At 40.5% G+C, this 23,985-nt stretch overlaps 1 protein-coding gene across 4 annotated transcripts in view; it reads left to right on the top strand.

Moving 5' to 3' along the window:
• LOC110828048 (protein-tyrosine sulfotransferase) overlaps positions 1-23,985 on the top strand; it is a 62,636-nt gene that overhangs the window by 26,185 nt on the left and 12,466 nt on the right. Inside the window, exons 2-3 of one of the 4 annotated variants that reach the window (XM_022060346.2) lie at positions 3,131-3,193; positions 20,540-20,612. The gene's annotated coding sequence lies outside the window, so the exon portion shown is untranslated. Of the gene's footprint in view, positions 1-3,130; positions 3,194-20,539; positions 20,617-23,985 lie in introns of all 4 variants that reach the window. The other 3 variants (XM_022060345.2, XM_022060344.2, XM_087349072.1) reach the window with 3 other exon arrangements.

The raw sequence follows: 23,985 nt of genomic DNA, 5'->3' as shown, positions 1-23,985 counted from the left end.
TCATGTGTATTTGATAATCAGCACAGTCAACAGTTAACGTTTCCGTGAGGATCTAACGAACTTTGCAGCTATACATACACACACAGAAAAAAAAATGCATTTACAGTAAACATGTTCTTGCATGCGTGGTAACTTTTACGTGCATTCTTTTTTACATTACTTCACTAAAGTTAAAGAGGTTTTCATCAAGAGAAAATTAAATAAAAAAAGTTGTCAATCCTTTCTTCTTTCCAACACTTTAATCGACATGTGTTATGAAGGGGATATTATCTCTTTAAAATCCAGTGGAAACCATATGTCCCACCCTCTCCAGTAATCAGTAACTAGACATTTTGTATTTGTTTGGTTTGTATTATCGCTGCAAACAGCGATTATGTCCTTAAACAGCGTTAATCGGTCGATCTTGTTAATGGTGAAGTGTGGTGTTTTCTTTTCGGTACGGACTGAATTATGAAATAGTATTTAGATGAACTTCGGCTTTGAAGAGATGAGGTGTACCGTTTGCTATGGATTTTTAGCCTATTTCTTGTTATTTTATTTACTGTACGCGAAGTCGAGAGTGTCATAGATAAAACAATAGAGAATTGCAGCCAAGGAGTGAGTGTATTGTCCTGTTTATCATTTACCTTGACCTGAAGCACGTTGAGCGTTGCTTCATATTCGTGGTTATGCAATTGTATCCGCGGGTTCAGTCACGAACACCGTGTGGCATGTTAGTCACGTCGCTGGGATTCAGTGATACGGTGATCTGCCTCTACTCCGAGACCAGCCAAATGCCGAGTGAGAGATGAAGCCAGCAACGTAGGACCGATGGTATGATAATACGCTCCTTGGTCAGAGCTGTCTCACATTTTGTGGGGCGGTGTTACATGGGTGTGGAGCTATGATGGAATGATAATTAACAGGGGGGGTTGACGAGAAACCTAGCCCAGTGCCATTTCGTCAGCCTCGGATCTCAGTTGAAATCGGCAAAGATTGGGCCCTGTCTCTGCAGTTAGAAGTTAAATATGAAAACGACTATTTTGGATATGCTGCGCAGTGTAATCTGGTATAAATCGACCTGATGATGGAGGCAGTAAGTACCCCCTGAAACGTCGGCGAACTTTAACCCGACTTTTTGTCACAACAGCCCAGAAGAAAGACATCTTATAAAGAGATTTGTGACTGATAATGCGGTTGAAGATCCCTCGACTTTCACGGTAGTGTGAGAAGAAATTTATCCTGTTTAGTGCACAGAGAATGGGTTGAAGTTTTCTCTGTAACCGCAGATTTTATAATGAAAACGTCTTTACGAATTTCAGCTTCGCTAATCTAGCCTTATAAGCCCTACACGTAGAGTGTGTGAGGTTTAAACTTGTTTTGAAATTGTTCAGAAGACGCAAACTAAGACAGCTGACATTTCAAGAATGTGCTGTAGTCATAGATGTGGTACGTACGTTATTTTGTGCTAATCACGTTCCAAACACTCTCATTATGGACATGAGGTGAGAATAAGCCACTTACTCCGGCTGCACGACTTTTGAAGTCATCCGCTGTGGGCAGGGCTTGGAATGAGCGCTGTTTATCGTACTCGTGGTTGGTGAATGTCGTAAAATGTGTTGCGGTTCTGCAAACACTTGTGTTTTATTAGAACGTCCATGACTGTCAGTAGCGGTTCACGGCCTGAACCAGTGGTGAGTCACGAAGGGGGTTTTATAACGCCCAATTCTCCGTCCGAACTACATGCGAAGTCAAGAAATTTTCAACTTTTTATTGAAGCCGGAGGCTCATTACGGTTCTCAAAAGAGCTCGCAATTGGACCCTATCCTGAACCTAACGAATCCAGTCAACGCCCTCCTGCCGTATTTTCGAAACACATTTAATGCTCTCTTTCTTTAATCTATACTTTATTTTGGTGGGGAATCCTTCTGGAAAACGACCACTGGGTAGACAAAGAAGGAGATGGGAGGATAATATGAAGATGGATCTTAGGGAGATGGGCTGTGAAGATGGTAAATGGATGGAGTTGGCTCAGGATCGTGTCCGGTGGCGGGCTTTGGTGTTGATGTTGGACCTGTGGGTTCTGCTACCAGGGAGTTAGTTTATACTTTATTTAACGACGCTGTAAATAGCTTAGATTGTATTTAGTCGAATTATATAATAATTAGTGATTAATTAATTGGAAGGGATGTGTTATCCTTTCTAGTTCGGTCTGTACTTTCCAAAACTCCAGGACACGTAGACTGTCGATGGAGTATGAAAATTATTTGCCCATTAAAGTATTACACATCAAAATTTCAGCCTTAATAATACCTTAATCTGCACCACAGGGATTATTCATGCGAATAAAGCATTAATTTGTATAGTTCTGATATCGTTTGCAGTAAAAAGTCTGTGTACTCAGCATCGAGGTAAAATTCGCCAACACGGCTAAATTTTTTTATTTAATATGTAGGCTCTGCATTGCGCATGTCAGGTAGTGCCATAATAACTCATGCCGTTAGCGACGGCTTCTCGGCTCGTAGACCCTGCTTCAATTCCGCGTGATTTCAAGTGAGATGCGTAGTGGACGAATTGGCACTGGGGCAGATATCCTCCGAATTCTGCCGTTCTATCCCCTTTATCATCATACCACCATCTATCACGGCCCTAGGAAGTGTGCGATAGCTCTGACAAAGAAGCAGATTATCATGCTCTTGGTACTAAGTTAAGAGACCGTGCATTTGGCTGGTCTTAGAGTGAACTTTTTTAAAGTTTTTTTTTTTCCTTATTTGTCTTTAGATACTGTGTGCATGCTTTCCCATAAAACCTCAGTGGTTTTGTGCGTGTCTTTGATATATCTGTAGCTTCTGAACGTGATGGTATGTCTTGTATCAGCACTGTCCTAGACTATTTTCTGAAGTCTCGGCCTTTCATCGCTTACTATATTACAACCTTAAAGTCTGTGTGAGATTTTACGTTCTCACTGCTATCAGTCTGTCTTCTGGGCTGTTGCGCCATGTGGTCTGGTAGAAGTTTACCGACGTTTCGGGATACTTGCTACCTCCATTATCAGGGCGCTGTCGCCTCAGACTACAAGGCGCAATAACTCCCATGCTTCACATGATAATCCTGTAACACAGAAAACAGACGTGTTGTTTACATTTTTCAGGCACGTGTGGGATATAGCAGTTAGAATTTTTGCCCTGATCGGCCCCTCTCCTCTTCATACCCAGTGAGTGTTACTTTCAAAGAATTGTCAGTAAATTTGTGTCATGACATGTTTTTTAATTAAGACACACGCATTTAAACCATTCACATCCGCCAGGGCTGGTCTTGGTTTGTGTGTTATTAGTGTTTTTGTCATTGGTGCCCGTGGCAGCTGTTGAGTGAAACTGAAGGGTACTAAGCTGTTTGCAGACCACGTCAGTAGACATTTTGTCGACGTACGTACAAGTTTGTCGTGTATTTGTAACAGTAACAAGAAAACCTACTGAGTTAGCGGCTGTCGGCTACAAGACATACGTTGCTCGTGGAAGATTCTCGGTTCATCTCGAAGCTGGAGCAATTACTTAAAGCAGACCCTGCTCGCGTTTAGTTCGTGCGAGATTTTTGATAGACAAAACTACTGTAGGACGGATTATATCGAAGTTCTGCCGTCGGTTAATTCTGTGAGACCACATGACCAGCATTCCAAAAGATAAGTCATCTTGGCGTAAAGATATTTTTAAGTTTTTAATAGAGTTCATATTGATCAAAATAATCTTTGTATTTCCATTTTATGTCAGTTGTTGAAGTAGTGGCGTTAATGTTTAATTAATTAATATTTTTTTTATGATGTAAACACAGATTTAGGCAAATTAAAAAAACCAAAGGACGTCAGTTTCTCTGTTCTAATATGAGTGACAAATGAGTTTGCACCAGTTCATTATATTAATGTTTTCTGTTTGTGGGTTTGCGTAGGGAGGAGATGTCATTATGAATGACTATTCCCTTTTGACATCTACTTAATTGATTCACACACTCGTGCGTAAATTACTATATTGCGTATGTTGAAAGAGAAGATGTAATGTTCAGCCACTAGTTTGTTGGTTGACACTCCCAACGACTGCTTCCGACAGACGCTGAAACGCTTGAAGCCGGGTCTTTGTGAACAGCCTTGCATTTTATTTGTTATTGGAACAGAAACACTTCAGTTAATTAAACCTCTTGAAGGCGGAGTATAAAAGTGTCATAATTATACTGATTCTGTTCCTGCAAAGGGGCTAATAAATGTTGGAAGAATTAAACAAACGCCATCTTTTAGCACACATTATTTATCTTAGCAGCAGTAATTTGAGTCTTCTCCTCGTTATATGTAAGTTATTGAAAGGAAATGCCTTATTTCAGCAGATGAAAGCAATGGGGAAGCTGATCTATTATTAATCGCATTTCTTAAAACGATAGGCTACTGAATTATGGAAGGCGTTGATAAGGCCTATTTGCAGGGCTGGCGCGTCACATACGAAGCCCGCTCCTTGAGATAACTTTGCCAAATATGACGCATTTAACTCTGAGTGGATTCGTGCTTATCAAAAACTGATTAGGTGTCGGCTTTTTGTAACAAGATTGCTTCAGTGCTTTGGATTTATGTAAAGCAAACACAACGAGGGGTGGAGAAAGTTTTATTACTTGGTAGTTTATGGTTTGTGTGTTCTAGTCTCCTAATGTTACGATGATTAATTTAAGAAGTTGTTTATTAGCCGGCCGAGAGAAAATCACATGGAAGTTTAGCTGATTATCCTTAACGAAAGATGCCGTTTCAGAGGTGCTTGCTGCCTCCATCGTCAGGGCTTATTTGTGGTGTTAGTGTGTGTGGGGGGGGGGGTCTTATAAGTACAGGGTGACTCAAAATGTACGTACGTAGTTTAATGCTTTATTTCACTTGAAGGATGGGGCATAACAATTTCACATACCATTCAAGTCATTATTTCAAGCCTTTTTGCATTCTCATTCCAAAGTCTGACGCCACACTTTGGAATATTGATCGTTCACTCTGTATAGAGTTTTGCTTTTATACAAAAAAAGAACACAGTTTCTTTAACCTGTAGTGTCAGACTAAAAAGTCGTGTAATAAATTCAAGAAGCTTAAATTGCGGTCGGTCACATCCTGATACAAGGCAAGGTGGTCTGCAAATTGGAAATGTTTGTTAACCATTTGATTAATATTTATTGATTTATTACATTCCAAAGTAGCATTACTCATGAGGAAAACAGGTTTTTTGGCCGTGACGTTTGATCTCTTTTTAGTTAGTCTGTCGCTATGAGGAACATGGCAGGCGTGATCGTTAACTGCATTGAGAAGCCCAACATTGTAATCGCCATTGACATTAATTAGCGGCCTCACGTGGTAATAGGCTGTGTATTTGTGACCATAAGATCACAACAGTGGCCTGCTGTTACAGGTCATAGTTCAGTGATGAACAGAGGTTCAGGGTTATACTGGACACACATGGCGGACATGGGTCAATGTGGATTATCCTTGTGCCTTCATAACGTGAACGTTAACGTGAGTGGCCAGATTTACGCTGCGTGTTTCTGTATCTCATTTAAGTAACCTCTTGTAAGAGCCTGAGGTGGTCCACAGAAAAAGCCTTTCTTGAATGTGGTCTCCGTTCAGTTTGCCCGCGGCCGTCTGTTATTGGCTGAACAACCGTGACTCGTAGTAGGTAATGTAAACGGGACGAAACGTCCATGACATGGTACGACATCGTTTAAATAGGATAGTTGCATTTTTAGTCTTATGGATCTTTATTTGTTTTTGTGTATGATATGAAAAACAAGTTTTGGGGTTCAGACCGTGTGTTCAAGATACAGAAGTTAATATTAAAATAGATTATAAGTTGGTTAAGAAGTAAATGCAGAGGGAACTAAGTGTTTGTTTATGCTTATCACAAGATTACTTGGATAAATAGTAGTGTATAGTTACGTAATAAATCCGTCAAAACTCTGTCGAAGTTCGAATGATTCGGGAAAGAAATCAATATCAGATTTGAGGTTTTCGCGGCGGTAAAAATTTCCATGTTGATCTTGTGGATTGCAACGCTGTGTAGATAACGTTTCTGAGGAACTTGTTGTCTTAATCGCAGTTTATTCTGATAATCACATGAATACATTTTGTGGGCAAAATTAAGAGTTTCTGTTTGTTTAAGCAGGTGGTACCAGTGGATTTTGAAGGCTTAGCAAGTTCCTGTACACACATGTGTTGAGTTTAATAGTGCTTGTAGATTTTGGATTTGTGTTTAGGCAACTGCTCCGTCTCCACTGTAGTGCGGGTGAGTGTGAAGCGGTCTGCAGGCGTTTCTGCATGCACAGCGCTCAGAGTTTAATGGAGCAGGCGTGCCGTCATCTGTAATACTCGTATCATGCCTGCCGGCTTAATTGCAGTCAGGTCGTTGTTAGAAGGAAGAGCTGCTGAAGAGAATGCCTACAGAACCGGTCTCTGCCCAAAACAAAGCACCCTTCTGTTGCTTCATTTTAAGCCTGCCAGCAATATTAAACTCGGTTCTGTCATTTTCCCCACTTGAAAGAACTCAGCCATGTCGAAACAGTTTTAATTGAAGTTATTTTTAGTCCGGTCGATTATAGTGATCACCCTGACTAAGGAGAGGATTTTCACTTCTCGAACAATGAAATTGTTGGTTCGAATTCTACTCGAGGTATCACGATGTGTTGATCTCCCGCCAAAGGAGTCCAATCGAACGTGAGATTTTTGGTTCTCACGGCGACGGGTATGAAAATGGCTGTCTTCTGGGATATTTCGCAGTGTAGTCTGGTAGATATTTCCGACGTTTCGGAAGTGCTTACTGTTTTATATCATCGGGGCAATAAGGCCTACTACCCGAGCGAGCGTAAGTGAGTGAGTGATTAAAACGATTAGTTCCTGTGGTCACGTGACTGTAAATGCCATCGTTTGTGTAGCGTATTTTAGTTGTGTACGGCCAGTTCCTCAGTTGGCATACATCGATAGTACAAAACATTACAAGAGTATATAAAAACTATCTAGCCTATATCAAAATGGGTACCGTGAAAAGTAAATATAATTTACCTCCATGGAGCAGAGAATATAGAAGAAGAAGAAGAAGGTTGAACTAGTAAATAAATCTTTCGCTTCTTACCAAACCCGAAAGTTTATTACCGTATTCACAAAAGCCCACCACTGGCCGATATCCCAAGCCAGATGAATCCAGTTTACACCTTCCAAACATATTTCTCTGAGATAAATTGTAATATTGTCTTCTCATCTAGGATTTCCGAGTTATCTGTTCCAGACTCTTCGACTGTAGTTTGCATGGGCATTTCTCTTGCCTTAGGTCTTGGGTTGTAGGCTGTTGATAGCCCAGTTGATAGCTCTCTTGTGTTTGAATGGCGAGACTGGCAGGGAAGTTCCGAACGTAACTATTGTTGACGCGAATAGAGAAACAGGTGGCAGTATCTCGCCATAACTCAAAGGGGGCTCTGTTATGATACAGCCTACAGCAACTTATCTCCTCCTTCCAGTCATGCAGGTAAATGAAGCAGTGCGGGCAGTTCATTGGCTTAACACCGACCTGCCTGCAGCCGCAAAGAACTACATAAGCAGATTCGAGAAGCAGACCGACCTTCTTCACTGCGTGACTCACCAGATTTCCGAAGCTTAGTGTTTGGAAGTAACCGGGGCATGTCCGTTCAGACTTACACGAGAAACTTGCAAACCCGAGTGGACTAGACATTTCGACTTGTTAAGGCCGCCATTCACGATCGCTCCATTCGTCCAAATGGCGCGGTGTCGCTCCAAAATTGTACCGTGAATGCGGAAACTGAAGTCCATTGGCGTGGCGTGGTGGGCTCGTTTGGATATTCTGTCGAGCCATAATCCATCCGATCGCGCCATCGTATCGTGAATGGGGGAATCGGCGATCGAGCCACTCCAAATCGGTTCGTGAGTGCCGGAAACGTGGTCCATTCTCATGCCAGTCTGCCACGAGCCTTCGTCCAGTGAAGTCCAAACTTGTATAATGTCGGGTCGTGAGTTTGTTATTGAGGTGATTGAGAAATATAGAGAGTTGCCATGTTTGTGGCAGATAAGTAATGAAGACTGTCATGATTAAGCTAAAAGAAGCTTAGCAATGGAAGAATTGGTGGTTTTATTTAAAACCAAAGATCCTACCGCCAACAAAGAAAATTCCCTTAGAAGTTGCTTCAGAAAGGAGCATAAGGACTTAAATTGCTTCTATTTAAGAGCCATTGCTTTGACCACTTTCGTTTTTGTTTTTTTCCTTATAATATACAGGCATACTGCCGTAGCTAGTACCAATTCTTCGTCCATCGCAAACACCACGCACTTCACAGAGGGACAACAAACCGCGACTGGCGTGACGCGACCGTGAATGTAGTACCTCTTTGGACGACATCCGTTTGGACGTCATCCATTCGGATGTCATCCATCTGGAGCGATCGTGAATGGCGGCCTTTATAGGCCGCGGAGGGAATATGTAAAGACCGTAAGGGCTGAAGATGGAGACAGAATGCCCCCCGACTAGTCTACACGGCATCAAATCTCAGAAGAACAATATCATTATAAATTGAATCTGTTGTAAACGCCATCGTACTGCCTCTGGATATTGGGGATATAAATGGACATTTCTCGTTTTATTACTAGGCTTTACGTACAAGGGAATGTATAAGGCTGAAAGTAGCAGACCTAACAATTTGATTAGGGCAGAGAATATCACAAATAGGAATATTACAACGAAAGAATGGGGAGTGTGTTATTGGGATGTAAAAGATTATTCTTATATCTCACAAAGAAATTTGTTTGTTTTAACGCTTTGGGCGACTACGTAACAGTGTGATGGGAGAGTGGAGAGTGAAATTGTATTGCAACTGGGGAGAAGACGGCTTTTGTTCTTAGATGCCATCTTGGTCTGCATAAATCACCTATGACCTCCACCTTCAGTACATCTCTCGGTCCCGAACACAACCTCGCTAGCCATCGAGATCATTGTGGTACTAAAAACTCCTCCAAGGAAATCAGTGCCTGTCGAGATTCGAGCCGAGTACCTACAGAATACAAGCCAGACGTTTTCATGATCAGCTGCGGTTTAAGGTAGACTTTGTAATTAATTCTTTCTTTGGTATTATATTCCTAGATTTCAACAGTTATGACACGAAATCTCGTTGCGGTCCATTTTACCTTAACTTGTACCGTTCCCTTATGTTTTTGTCTTTCGACGTAAGGAGGACACTTTGTTCGAAATTACTGTGATTTCACGATTGTGTTCTGTAATGGGCACTCGCGATGGACTTGTTCGTAGGACAAAGAAAAAAAATTCAGTAGGAGTGGAGTCGGCATGAATCGAGTGAATTTCCGTGTTTTTGTCTCCCACTCCCACTTCTACCAGAGCGGTCAGGCGGTCCACAGTACAGCTCCATGTTGTCGGTGACATTTGTGCCTAGCTTCCTAATGACCCTGGACTTTTTTTTATTCGGGAGCGTCAGCTTCGATTGTGTCCAGAAACATTACACGGTTTTACTCAGTTCTTGAAACAGGACGTAACGATGTGTAATTATTTTGTTAGATTTTATCTACTGTCTTGAGTGTTGTGGGCGCGTTCGCATCTCTGCGGGACAACTGTTAAAAAGTTTCTTCCTTTCGTCTGAACGCTTGTAACGACTCAAGAACGGCTGAATGGATGTTTGTTAAATTTGGTGTCTGGGATTTTTTTTTTACGGACAAATTTTATTTCTTGCGAATTTTAGTTGAAACTGGAAAACGGCAAGAGGATTTTCGCACGAATTTACATTTTTTTTTACGCGGAAGTTTCTGGGTGGGGAATCCCCATCTCAGAAAATGTCAGAGGACAATGAAATTTAAGGGTATGTAGGCCGTGAAGTTGAAGAAAAATAGATTTTAGCGAAGGTCTGCATCCTCCTGCTGTGCTTACGTTCTCCGTACTGGCAAACATTTTGTTCTTTCTAGAAGATACGTTGCCTTGACAGCCGATTCTAATGACTTAAGATTCTTTATTCATAAATAACTTTTATTTATTTATTTATCATAACTTTGTTGTTTCCGTGTCGTGCTGATGAAAAGAGTGTTAAATAATTCATGACTTCGTTTTGTGGGTGTGTAGGGGGGTCGGAACGGGATAAAATCAGACCCCAAAAGAATCAGTGGTGAAATTATTTTCTTGTCTTCTTTATTTGTCTTTTCCCCAGTATCTAAATAATTTCTGACAGCTGCATCCAATAAAATGAGCAGATTAGAGAGAGAGAGAGAGAGATTTTGAAGTGGAAATGGGAAGGTTTTATGATTGCATATTAAAGACGTAAGTCCTTCTTTAATGTATGTTGAAGGAGGATAATTCTGCTTTTATTTTGCAATCTGTGTTTACTGTGTGTCGATTTTCGTACTCTTGAAATGGTGTTTTGAGAAGAATTTACACAGTACAGTAAAGATATGGCGAGACTTCAGGTTCTCACGTATGGAGATGGCTGTCTTGTAGATCTTGAGCCGTGTAGTCTGGTAGATTCTCACAGACTGCAACATCCTATGAAAAAGCCATATAAAATATATCGTTTTTCGTAGTATTTTTAATTCCGAAAGGAAATCGATGCATTTTTTTTCTGTGTCCCACGTTGTGACAACATGAACAAAGCGATCGGTTAGTTTATTTGGCGTAACAGATTTGATGAGAGATTATATCTGATGGTACTGGGTTCGCTGGGCTGTTCTAACTCAGGCTTTTCATGGTTTCACCCAGCGTCTTTAGATAAGTGCCGAGAATGTACTTGTATAATGCCACGACCGCTTCCTTCCATATCCTTTCCACTTCATTATTTAGTGATTCTGCTGTTCGACGTCATGTGGTCTTATGATACGACAGAAGAACGTTTTACGTTCGAGAGGAACATTCTCATTGTCGATTGTGGTCTTTTTTGTTGTGCTCTTGTAGGTGGTTACCAGCGTTTCGAAAGAACTTATCGCCTCCATCTTCAGGGCGAGTTCTTGTTCTCTTTTCTAAGAAGACTGCATCTGACCTTCATGTATCATGTACGGTCATATTCTAGACCTATGTCGTATTTCCCAAACGCCGATTTAAGCGAATGCAGCTGATCGTGACAAGTCTGTCCATAAAGAGACTGGGTTCTGGTATGGCAACCGGGCAAGGACGAAAACTGCAACGAACTACATGTAGCCTATGTCCTTTCACCTGTTCTCACGCTGCCATAAGCTTGAGAACAGAATGTTTGTCTTGTTTGTGTACGTGTTTACCGCGAGCAAGATCACACGTAATCAGTTCCCAGAAGATCACAATAAACTTATTCAGCACTGCGGGAATATCAGTTTCAGGAAGACGTCTAGTTTGCCCCGTCACCATGTTGTTATTTTACCCTGTAGACACAAATTACTTAGTGCTGTAAAATTTTCAGCATCATTCGTCGAATTGCTGTGCTCACAGCCTTGGTCATTTATCTCAGATGACGGGCGTCTTATCAAAACAGAGCATTTGTCCATAAGTTGAGTAACAGAACAGGCTTTTGTATGGAACTTTGTCCCTTAGGTTCAAGGATGGAATTATTGAACTGTGAACTGAAGATAGATTAAAATACCATCAGCTGATTAGCTGAAGGATGCTGTTGCTTCAGTTTTATCTTGTTTCATTGGACCACGAGCAGATAATTTATCTGAGAAAACACATTTTAGTATTGCCATCTTCAGTGTTCATAGAAAAGGAGACTAAATTCTTGTTATTCCACGAATATTAATTTTAGCAAGATAGTGCTGTGCCAAGATTTCGACATACGTCACAGTTTGTTTGTCAAAAAGGCGGTGCGTGTGAAATTTAATTCTGGGAAAGAAGTCAGATGACAAAAAGCTATTTGATTCACCGTTTACGAATCGAAATAACAGGTGCCCATAAATTTGATTTAAGAGCCCTGTAATTACGATTTAAGATTTATCGTATTTATTTATTTATAACATACACGAAAAACGTATGTCAAGTTTTTCACATGTGGCCACTGAAGTTTTTCGTTGAGATTTTTTCTTTCAAGATCGTCCTCTAATTTGTGGACACACTTTATTGTGAGTGGGATTTTTCTTTACGATCTTCAACTCACTTGAGGGACTGTAATATTAGCCTATTGATAATCGACAATGTTCATAAGGCACTCATCGTTTACACCAAAATGTATTTTGTGAAAATAGCTGTCATATCAAAAAATATATATAACACAAGACGATTTCTCTACAGTCGGGTCTGAGGCCGATGCTCGTCTAAATAATGTTTAAATATTCAGTCCGTTCGGAGTGATGTGAACTTAATGGGAAAGCTGTCAGTGTTTACGTAATCATTGGAAACTGTCAAATTAGGCTCAAGCTTCCATATTAGTTTGTAATTACTTCCATCCACGAGTCTCATTTTCCATTAACAATCAGATTTACATGATTATACGTTTTGCTGTTTCATATTCATAGTTAAACGCCACTGCACCACAACTTAAAAAGACGTCATGTTGACTAAATTTGTTGGTCTTGTCTTGAAGACAAGTGCTGTCAATTCACAAATATTAACTGAAGCGAGAATTTTTAATAATACAGGGTGATTCAAAAGTTCCGGTGCGCTACCTAGGACGTGTGTGTATGCACATGGACTTCTGGGTCACTTTACACTTCAACATTCGTTCTTACAGGTGTACTGGAATTAAAAATCATCCTGTAGCAGATAAGTTGTTTTATGGATTAAACCACGTATTACTGCCAACCGGCTTTATGCGTTCTGTAGGTATACTTTTGGGGTCTTCTAGCAACCATCAAGCAGACAGGTTGGAAGTAAATGGGAGAAGCAAGGATTTTGTGGCTATTACAGATTATTATTATTATTATTATTTAGTGTTCTGTCTGACGACAGGTCCATATGAACAGGATCCTTCCATCCTTTTCTCGGACTGGGACCTGTTCATATACGTTCTTGGCAGATGATCCAGAAGTGGTTTGCCATTGCCTTCTTCTGTGTGTGAATGGAGTAATTGTTGGGATGCCACGGAGGAAAACTCCGTGTTGCCTAGACCGCGGCCTTGCCCAACACAAGTTATAAATTCGGGCACCGCCGGGAATCGAACCCGAGACCCCAGGATTACAAGGCCAGCGTTCTAACCGCTAGACCACCGTGGCTATTACAGATACGAGATATTTAAATGTTCACAGAAATAATCATTCCTTAATGTGATGGAGAGTCGGAAAAGTGAATTTTCTCTTACTGCTACGGATTTCATATAATTTTGAGGAATGTACCTGAAGTGTTTAATAACCTTAGCAGTAGGTATTAGTTTCTTCTAATTGGCGTGTTTATGAAACGCCACGTTCCAACTAAGTCCTTCAAAATACGAAGCGACGCAACTTGAGTTGTCTGCTTCTAGGAAAACGTAAGATAAGTTTAATGTTTGTAACTGAACCGTCCCATATTTGCACGGCAACAAACAGTCGGAGTGGACAAGATAAGAATTGAAGTGAAAGTCGAAATAATGTTTAAACATTCAGTTCTTGCCTAAAATAAAACAGCGCGTCTCTGTTGCAAATATCAATTGGTTCTGGTTGCGTAAAGAAATAATATCTTTTTATTCTGATATTCATACGTATCTCATAAATATGTGGGAAAAATGCAGAGTTACTCGTTGCTAAATTAAGCGATACTTTAATTACATTTGGGGTTTAGAAGATTAAATTGTGATCTGTCATCTTCAGAGATATTTCCACAGTTCCCCGGAAACACGGGAAATGACATTGACGAGACAGGCCGATGCCGGCTCAAGATTAAAGGAAACTCGATTAAGTTTTAATAACTTGGCTCGCTTGAAAATGCTTTGCTCTTCTTTAATGAGTCATTTTATAAACCCTCATCAAAGCTGTATTCAAAATAATGGAAATTTCTTGCATGCTTTTTCTTGGAAGCTTCGGTTTCAAGTATTTTTAACTTAGCATATTTTATCTTAAAACGGATTAGGAACAGTACGTAGTCTTGCTATCAGATAATCGGAGCTTTCCCTGTGTCTTTAAGCCCAACCCCAAGCATGGGTAACCTTTAAGTCGCCTCAGACCAGATACAGTTTTTTCGTCATGGCCTGGGCATAAGATTACGTCAAGGAAGTTACTACCATTAGTAAAAAAAATGAAGTTTGAAATCGAGGCCAACATAATGGTGATGGAGGCAGCAAGCACCTCTGAAACGTCGGTAAACGTGTACCGGACCACGCGGCGCTATAACCCAGAAGACATCTTCATACTCGCCGCCATGAGAACCCGAATTTTGCAAGAGAATGAAGACGAACGACAGATCTAAAGATTCGCCTTGTCTGAATGCCGTCAGAGGGGGTGTGCTTCGAACTGGCGGACTTACATATATGCGAAATTCCACTTGAAGGGTAATTACTTCAACATTTAGAGCTGTTTGCGTTGTGTAATAAAAGTTACTTCCCGGAAGGTAGTGTCGGCTGTTTCCTGAACGCTATCCCGCTTTTGTGAACAATTGCACCCCAGGTTCTGTCGTTTTAATGCATGCAGATCGCTTTTAAAATAAGTTTTACTGCTGCCCGGATGTCATCTGCGTTGAGCCACGGGGTTTCCTGAATATTTTTTACGTCCCGTTAAGTCAGCAGATGTGGCATGGAAGTCGTTAGAACGCGTGTTGTGATTATGCACCTTCTCATGCGTAATAAAATGAAAGCATAATAGTCTAATGGAAATCGAAACGAAATTTATTAATAGTAATAATAATAATAACGACGACGACGACAACGCCCCTGCAAAGATAGAACACGTGTCGTCCCGCCTAGAGGCAGCTCCTCTCACCGACAAAGCTTCACTCAGTGAAAGAGGCCACTGCATTTTTATTTCCCGTAATGGTAGCCTAAAGTGTTCCGTGCCTACTGTCCGCGATGCCAGATGTTACTCAGAGCCAAAGAGACTCTTGGACACTTCAAAGTTTCCGCTTCGCTTGGGATGTGCGCTGATTTAAAACCTGGGTCCTGAAATAACCGTGGAAGATAAAATTTGGAATTTCAAGAAGTCTTTCTCCGGCTGTCCGGTAAGCTGTGATGGTTTATCCTGCCTGCCTTTCTGAACAGACTCCATTTTCCACGCAGTTAGTTGTGTTAACGTTCTCAAAACACTGCACATGGAATGTTCTTGTTCTCCTGCTAGCTATTTTGACATTATCATTTAATCTTGAATATTAGTGTGTTTTTTTTTAGTATGATCGGTGTTTTATTTAAGCGATTTCGTGGGTGGAACTGGTTAAGTTAATAAGCTTGTACAATACAGCGTCATTAACATTATGCTAACATGACAGGACACATGTTATCCTACCGCGAATACATTAACATGAAAGTGCTGTTATAATCCTGCTTTATGAATAAGATTTTTTTAACGAAACAGATATTTTAGTTTATGGTATCAGTAGTGCGTGAAGGACACAAGGGCCTCTTTAGCTCTGATGTTATGGCCTCTTCCGGTCCCTTTTATCAGTTGAATTCTGTTGCAGTGCGCCAGAAAAGTTCACATGAAAAAGTCAGTCTGGCATGAGACTTAGCTTCAGGTTGGCCGCGTCATGACGCATGACGTCCCGATCCAAATGTCCGCTTTCTGACTCGCAGATTTCTGGAACGCCATTATTTGATAATGTCTCAAGAATCGGTGGTTCCGAAATTGATCCTTAATTTTGACCAAGGTGCGATGATGCTCGTGATTTTAATTAATTCCGTAAGCGGTGAGGCGTCTTCGAGCTGGTACCCTTCCGCCTGTCGGGAATCGAAACCCGGTCATCGATCCCGTAGCCAGTGACCTTACTGACTTGGCTTTCTCGGCTCGTACAGGCCTGTGCGTATGGCCTTTCGCTTAGTTGAAACCGAAACTCCCATTCTTGAATCTTTCAGACAGCAGTGAACCAGTTTATAGTGACAGAATCCTCTACCCTCACTCGGCTTTTAGGATGTAGTTCTCTGGTCCTGACTCCGCGTTGATAATAGAGCTGGGACTCTGGGAATGGATCGTATGGAGTAGGAAGATGACATGACCCGTCTCTCACAATACTAAGATGATGGTACTCGCCCAGACATCTCTGGCTTCTCTTTGTAGTAGGAACTAATTTTTTGCAATAGCTGAAACGTGCCTTTTGGGGGTGCATTAATGGTTTAAGTCAGAATTACTGACAAACTGAAGCATGGAGAGATCCTAGCAGGTGGTGGTCAAATCAAACCAGAAATCATGAGGGCAGAACCCGATGTTTTCATCGTGTATAGTACATAGCGAATATACTTAGGTTTTTTATTGCCTACACACCGCGGCACGTTAATGAAGTTGGGTGCTGTTTCAGTATTTTTTTTTGTCAATAATTTTACACTTCATTTCCATCTGATGTGGAAGGATTGCATTTGATAAATCGCGTCACCTCTTGGCGGGCTTAAAGTTGCAGGCCCTAAAACGTTTTAAACTATATTATTTATTAGTTCGATTTTCAGACTGCACGCAACGAGAAGTTTAACCCACACCAAGAACTTCCCTATATAAATTGCTAATTTTGTATGTTATAATAGACTGCAAATAAGGACATGTTTTGTCCGCATGTACCCATCGTCAAGTTTTGTCTTCTGGTCTAGCGGTTAGAACGCTGGCCTTGTAATCCTGGGGGTCTCGGGTTCGATTCCCGGCGGTGCCCGAATTTATAACTTGTGTTGGGCAAGGCCGTGGTCTAGGCAACACGGAGTTTTCCTCCGGGGGCTTCCCCGGTTTCTCCGTGGCATCCCAACAATTACTCCATTCACACACTGAAGAAGGCAATGGCAAACCACTTCTGGATCATCTGCCAAGAACGTATATGAACAGGTCCCATTCCGAGAAAAGGATGGAAGGATCCTGTTCATATGGACCTGTCGTCAGACAGAACACTAAATAATAATAAGATGAGGTGGTCTAGCGGTTAGAACGCTGGCCTTGTAATCCTGGGGGTCTCGGGTTCGATTCCCGGCGGTGCCCGAATTTATAACTTGTGTTGGGCAAGGCCGTGGTCTAGGCAACACGGAGTTTTCCTCCGGGGGCTTCCTCGGTTTCTCCGTGGCATCCCATTCACACACAGAAGAAGGCAATGGCAAACCACTTCTGGATCATCTGCCAAGAACGTATATGAACAGGTCCCAGTCCGAGAAAAGGATGGAAGGATCCTGTTCATATGGACCTGTCGTCAGACAGAACACTAAATAAAATAAATAACACCTGAAAGTGGAGGCAGTATGTTCCTCCGAAACATTGATGATCCATAACAACAACTTTGACATTGCTGTGTTAATTTCACTTCGAACGCGTCTCGTCTTTAGATGGAATTGATGTGATGCTGTTGCCCTGTGTTTGCGCATTGTCTGATGATAATGTTGTTTCGAAAGAGGGAGTGAATGTTGGACCTGAATCTGATGAGTGCCGTAATGGCGCACTTTTTGAATGATGTAGTAATCAGATGCTTTCAGAATGTTTTATCCAGTCGAATGAAAATAATCTTTGTTTGTAGTCCTTTTATTACTACGAGTCCAAAGGCAAACTTATATTACGGGACGTTTGCATATAGAGCGTGTAATTAAACACGGATTTTAGACTAATTGATTTGCTTAGAATGTCTAGCTGTAGGTGGCACCACTTGGCGACCGGTTGGTTGTGTGCGCACCGCGTAAGGCATGTCAAGACGTCCTCCTTTGAGCCCTGGGGTAAATTCCCTGGTACCATTAATTCCGTAGCTTGGATCAGAGAACAGTGGACGAAAAATGCCTTTGAATTAGTGCCGTAATGAATGATTTGTTTATTCAGTTAAGCTTAAATATCTGTCAAACAATCATATCTCGAGTGTTTATTGATAAAGGCTTATAAGAGTACTTATCCTCTCATCGTGGAGTGGTCGTTAAGATTGTCCTGTGTACATGGAATTTTGCACCAATGTAAAATTTTGTCAAAATCGGTGTATGCGGTCTCGTGTTCTTGGACAGACGGCAGGGTTGTAAACGCGTCTGGAGTTATTTTGTCGTTTGCTTAACGACGCAGTATCTTATAGTAGAATTATTAATTACGTATGTATAAGGAAGCGGTCATGACGTAATTTAATGTGTAATCCCAGTGTTTCCTTGGGGTGAGTGAGGAATACGACTTTTCGAGGATTTTTTTTAAAAAAATTTTACTACAGATGGACATAAACGTGCGTCTAGGTATTAGGATCCCGAAAGAGAGCAGAGTTTCTTTCCGTCAGAGATCTTATGTAATGAACCTGTCTTGGCTTTTGAAATCATCTTCTTTATTTTAATGTGTTGCTGGATTCTATCTAGCGAACACAGTTCGTTTCGCTAAGTTTTCCGCTCAGTCTTATTACTGGCAGACCGAAGGTTCAAGCTGAATGCGGTAACGAGTGTTATAATGAATTTTATCTTAAAGTAGGCTGCTCTTGTAAATCATCGGTTGAATCTCGTGATGACGTTATCTGTACCCGGTGCTGCTGCAAAAACACGTTTACAGAATCCGCCAAGCTCATGGCACGTAACATAATTTATGGCTTGTGATTGTATCTTTAATATTTATATGCTGCATAGGCTTGGGAAGATGCAAGTAAGCCTGAAGGGAATATGCCTCTTGAAAAAATAGGCCTAGATGAGAGGATAATATTAAAATGAATCTTAAAGAAATAGGGAGAGTGCGTGGATTGGTTTCGCCTGACGCAGGATGAGATTCTTGTGAATTCGAGACAGTACATGAATAGCAGAGTGACTGTTAGCTTCTGGGGATCTCTGCTATGTGTAGTCACAGGTTCATTTGATGAAATACACTTTAAAAGTCAGCTCAACTTACAAATTCATATTTTGGCAGTGTAATTAAAACTTGGCGTGCTATGTCGAGTACGTAATCGTTCGTAATGTTTCGTCATTCAGTGCAGGCTGTTGGCGTAACCGTTTGAAGCCGATGCTCGTCTGACTAATATTTAATTCAGTCCGTACCTCAAAGAAAACTTTTCACCATTACGAAGATAAGTTAGTTAACGCTGTTTATGGATTGACGTGTTTTATTGTCCACTTAGTGGTATGTAGACGATTATCAGTAAGTGCTTGTAATAGTGTACTCAGCAGTTTAAATAGTCTAAAAATCGCGTTCTTATGCGAGACTTATAAAAAAATTAGCTTAACGGCTGAAATCATTTGATTAATTATCTTATTATTTTATGGAAGTAAATTTAAATACATGTAAGTTTTAAGTCACCGCTTTAAATTCTATGTAAATTAGGATGAATTGTGCACCAAATATTTTGTACTGTAGTAGAAACGATTTATAAGTTTCTTTAAGAGTGAAAAAATGCTCAGACTGCTTTAAAATACTGCGGACAAATAGTTTTAAAACGTTCGTTTGAAAATTTTATGTAACGGATGACACAGTGTCGTCGGCGCTAAGAATTTATTACATTGGCCGTTTTTTTTAAGTGTGCAGTGGATTACTCAAACCTCAGACTGGTCTGGATGGTGAAATTCAAATTAATTTGAAATATGCGAACAGCTGTATCCTAACATAAGCTAAACTCAGTTCCGTGATGATTGCTCTCAAAGCGTTTCCTTCGCTTCGCAGTGGCGTTTTATATATTTGTTGTTTTTATTTCTCATGCCATCTCCGTTTCTCAGCTGTAGTTAGTCTTTATCGGATACCCCGGTAATTTAATGGACCTGAAAACAGCGACTGGAAACCGGGTGAGAGAAAAAGAAATTCTAGGGTAGGGCTGTTCGGTTCAGCTGGAGTGAGTTGTACGTTGTCACAAATCTGTTCCTCTGCAGAACTCTGAAACTGGTGTTCACTTTCGTCGTGTGGCTGGGCAGGGAAGTTGGAGTTGAGTTTTTGTATCGCCTTTGTCTGCATACACACTAAACTTATCGCTTTTATGTCTTTATTTGTTAAGTGAAAATAATGTTCCCTCGTCTGCTCCCATTGGCTCGGGGCAGGCTACACCTTTCACTTTCCGGCCCTATAAACCTAGCACTTACACCCTATTGGCATATTCATCGCCCTGATGACGGAGGCAGTATGACCTCTGAAACGTTGGTTAACATCGACCAGACTACACAGCGCAACAACCCAGAAGACAGAAATCTTCAATGTTCTGTCAGTTATGATCTTCAGGGTTGTGACGCTGTGTACCCCTGGTGATTATCAATGTTTTGGAGGAACTTACAACTTAAACATTTAATACTCCTAAAGTCTGATGATGTAGAAGTTTTTAACGTTGCTAATAAAATCTTATCTGAAAATTAGATGTGTCGGTCCGGAGCAGAATTCGGACGTTTCGGAGACCAAAAAGTTGGACTTTCCGCAGCTGATTTCCATAGATTTTTTGTAGCTTTTATCCACGTTTTTAAAGATAAATCCTGCATTAATTACAGACGTTGTCTGTATGAAATGAGTTTGAAAATCTTGTGTCTGAGGAACATTCTTATAGTAACTGTATTCTTGCACAGTTTCACGGTTTTAATATGTTGCTGATTTCTTTTTCAGATTAATCCAGTGCAATGATGACGTCATCGGCATGTTCGTACTCCATTGAAGTAACTGTCCTCTTCTCTGTCTAGTAGGTAATCATCTTTGTCTCTGATGTATTTTGTTTTCTTCGATGGGATTAATTCCTAAACCTAACAATTCTTTCTCTATCGTGACTTTTGTAGAGAAAAGTGTAGATACTTTTTTACTGGATAAAATATGGATAGAAGGTATCGTTTTTCGTCGTGTTTTTTGCTACAATATGGCAATGAAAATTGGACTAAGAAAGCTTAAAACCTACAACACAGCATAAGAAGACGTTAGAATTTACTTAACTCGTGGACCCCAAGGCACAACTTACGGACCACCGGTTGATAAACACTGGAATAGGTTATTAACAAATGTAGTTGCTGTTTATGTTAGCCGTAGACGCCATCTGCGCAAGATCATTATTTTAAACGTGATTACAGTAACGATTAAAACATTTTGGTTCCTCAGTAGATTTAGATACTACGAAATTAATGACCGTAGATAAATTTAGAAAAAATCTTTATTTCTGCTCGGAGAGACAATTACAAAAGAAATCTGACCGTCTTTAATTTTGTGTGTGGTCGTTTTTTATTCTGGTGGGGTTGCGGATAGCGAACCTAGAATGCGAGCTGTGTCTCGTCCTTGTGAAGCTCTTGGGAGCATTGTGGTTCTCGTATTCGGTCCTGCGCTTTATCTGAAGATGAGTTGGGCATTTGGGGCTAAAAACACACAAATCAAATGCTTTTTGCTGTCGTATATCTAGTTCATTCTGAATTGGTGTCGGAAATTAAAAATGCCGCACTGGCTGTTTCTTTTCGCTTAGTAACTTTCAAACCACCTGACCGATTTATATTAAACTTGGCATAAAAATCATACAGTATGTTTCCAGACAACTGTTCTTCCTTGAGGAAACAAGTAAGCGTTTTGAGACCTATGCTCCACAACTTTTAAACCAAATGACCGATTTTTACGAAATACGGTATAGGCATTGCGCTCCTATTCGGTGGACGCACGAACTACAGAGGTGGGAATGACACTAGCGACATTTAATATATGGTCGTGAAGTGATATATAGTAACAGATCTTCGAAAAATATGTTATTTTTATTGGGGTTTTTGTATAATTTAAAAGATTAACATGGCGGCCTTGCAAAAATTGTGATAATGTATCTTTGTTTTGTAGCGATAACCGATGAACACTGGAGGAAAGAGTGAAGCTATTTATTTGTTTGGGGGCAGATTATAAACCTGTTTGGAGATTAAGTCAGCAGTTATAAACATGACGATAGTGCGACATTTGAGGTTATATGCGACAACAAATACCTGTTACTTATTTACAGTTGTAAGTGTTTGCTAGCGTAGAAATTTGGCTTTGTTGAAGGTTAGTGATATCTCGATCAAAATACCAGACTGCGAATAGTTCGTAAAATTTAATGCACTGAATTTACTAGAATTTATAATTTACATTATTACTCCGACACTGATGTAAAGGACATTCTTCTTTACACAAGAGACAGACTTATTTGATTTCAAATATGAGATCTAATCACACACGATCTCCCTTGTCTATGTTCATTACTGCAACTCGATTGCTGAAAAAATAACAAGACAAAAGGTTTATCTTAAGTAACTTTAAAAGTACTTATATTAAGTACATCACAGTTGCTGCACCCGGGAGGCTACAAATGGGCTCCCTTATGAACCATTAAAGTATTGAACATTCAAGAATGAACTACAGCTAACTACAAACCAGAAAGGTAGGGTTCGTTCTGAGGACTGGTCACGTGCTCAGCTTGATAACCCACGAGTGAAATTGTGTTCTGTTGACTGTAAACTAAAATTACTTAGCAGGATTTGAGGTTTTTACGGCGGTGAATACGAAGATGGCTGTCTTCTGGGTTGTTGGGCCGTGTAGCCCGGTAGACGTTTACCAACGTTTCAGAGGTCTCGTCGCCCTGATGGTGGAGGTTGCAAGGACCTCTGAAACGCTGGTAACCTTCTGCCATACTACACGACGCTACAACCCAGAAGACAGCAGTATTCAGTTACCCAGAGGTAACATTAACAGCATTGGAACCGAAATCTGTGTAATAGAAAAGTGGGCTTAATTCTGCATGTTTATTTATTTGCAGTATAGAAATCATCAAACACTGAAAGCCAGAATGTTTCGATTTTATAATGCTTTATCTGTCAGGCTTTAGAATACGACTTGAATCGCTTCTCCATCAGGTTGAAAGGGATGTCTTCATGTAAGAAACCTGTTTCTTTAGATTCCAGGTTCCTTTGAGAGATTTAGATCAGAGTCGAGAGTACTCAAGTAAATGAAAGGCGACTTAATTTGACTGCAGTACAGCGCTGTGTATATTTTGTAGTGTTTTTTATGCCCATTAAATAAAAATCGACAGATAATTTAATTTCGTACCAGAGAAATAATTTGGTTGACGTTATAAAGTATATAGCGTACGTTCAGTGATAGAGTCCATGAACTCCAGAAGTGATGTTAGTAGTTACAATTGAATTACGTATTTCATAGCGACAAAACACTATATACACTTTTGTAATTTTATAATTTTTTTGGGTGGATGAACCCAGTATTCTGCAAGCAGTTGAGGGCTGGTGATAAGCTTTCCTTTATATTTCGTACATAAACTTTACATAAAAACTAAACTCCCAGATGTTAATTTTATTATATATCTTAAGCGTACTTAACGTCACGTACAAAAATCAATATACAGGGTGTCCCAAAAGATTTAAAACACATGTAGTGAATGAAATAAAGACATTTTAATAAAACTATACCTTTACATTTGTCAAAATCGGCACTTGGTGAGTTAGCAAATCTAGTCTAGGTGTTCCGAATAATCACCGTTAGCTTCGGGGCATAATTGATAGCGGCCACCAAATTTGCTGTTGTGTATAAATCTTTTTCAGACACATTGTGTATAATATTGATCAGTCTGTCTATTCGCATTTTTACATCTCCGATGCTACTCTACGGATTTCGACATAATTTGGTATCGATCCAGATTGAAGTTTATCGACTGTATTGACGGAGGTAGCAAGGACCTCTGAAACGTCGGTAAACTTGTACCAGACTACATCGAGCAACAACCTAGAGGACAGCCATCTTCATACTCGCTTTGAGGTTATGTTTTGTAACTGTCTGATAGTAGAATCTTGTGGTAGCGTAGTTTTTATGTTAATGTTCGTCCTAACAGGACAGACACTCGGAGACTGGTTTCGACGGTGCACTCCGGTGAGCTGTGCCAGCTACATTAAAAAGAAGGATGCTTCATTAGAGCAGGTCGTCTTGGAGGAAGTCGGCTTTTAATCTTGAGTGTCTTTTGTTAGACTTTCATGTGAAAAGTAATACACGGAACAGAGCAACTTTTTGTGTGTCTTGGCAACATTAACTCTCATAGTTCGCGTTTCTTA

Source organism: Zootermopsis nevadensis, unplaced genomic scaffold (assembly GCF_977971745.1).
Source record: "Zootermopsis nevadensis isolate Lab colony 2312 unplaced genomic scaffold, Znev_1.0 Znev_ptg000015l, whole genome shotgun sequence".
In the NCBI taxonomy this organism is placed as follows: Eukaryota; Metazoa; Arthropoda; class Insecta; order Blattodea; family Termopsidae; genus Zootermopsis; species Zootermopsis nevadensis.
This window is presented reverse-complemented; position numbering and strand designations above follow the sequence as displayed.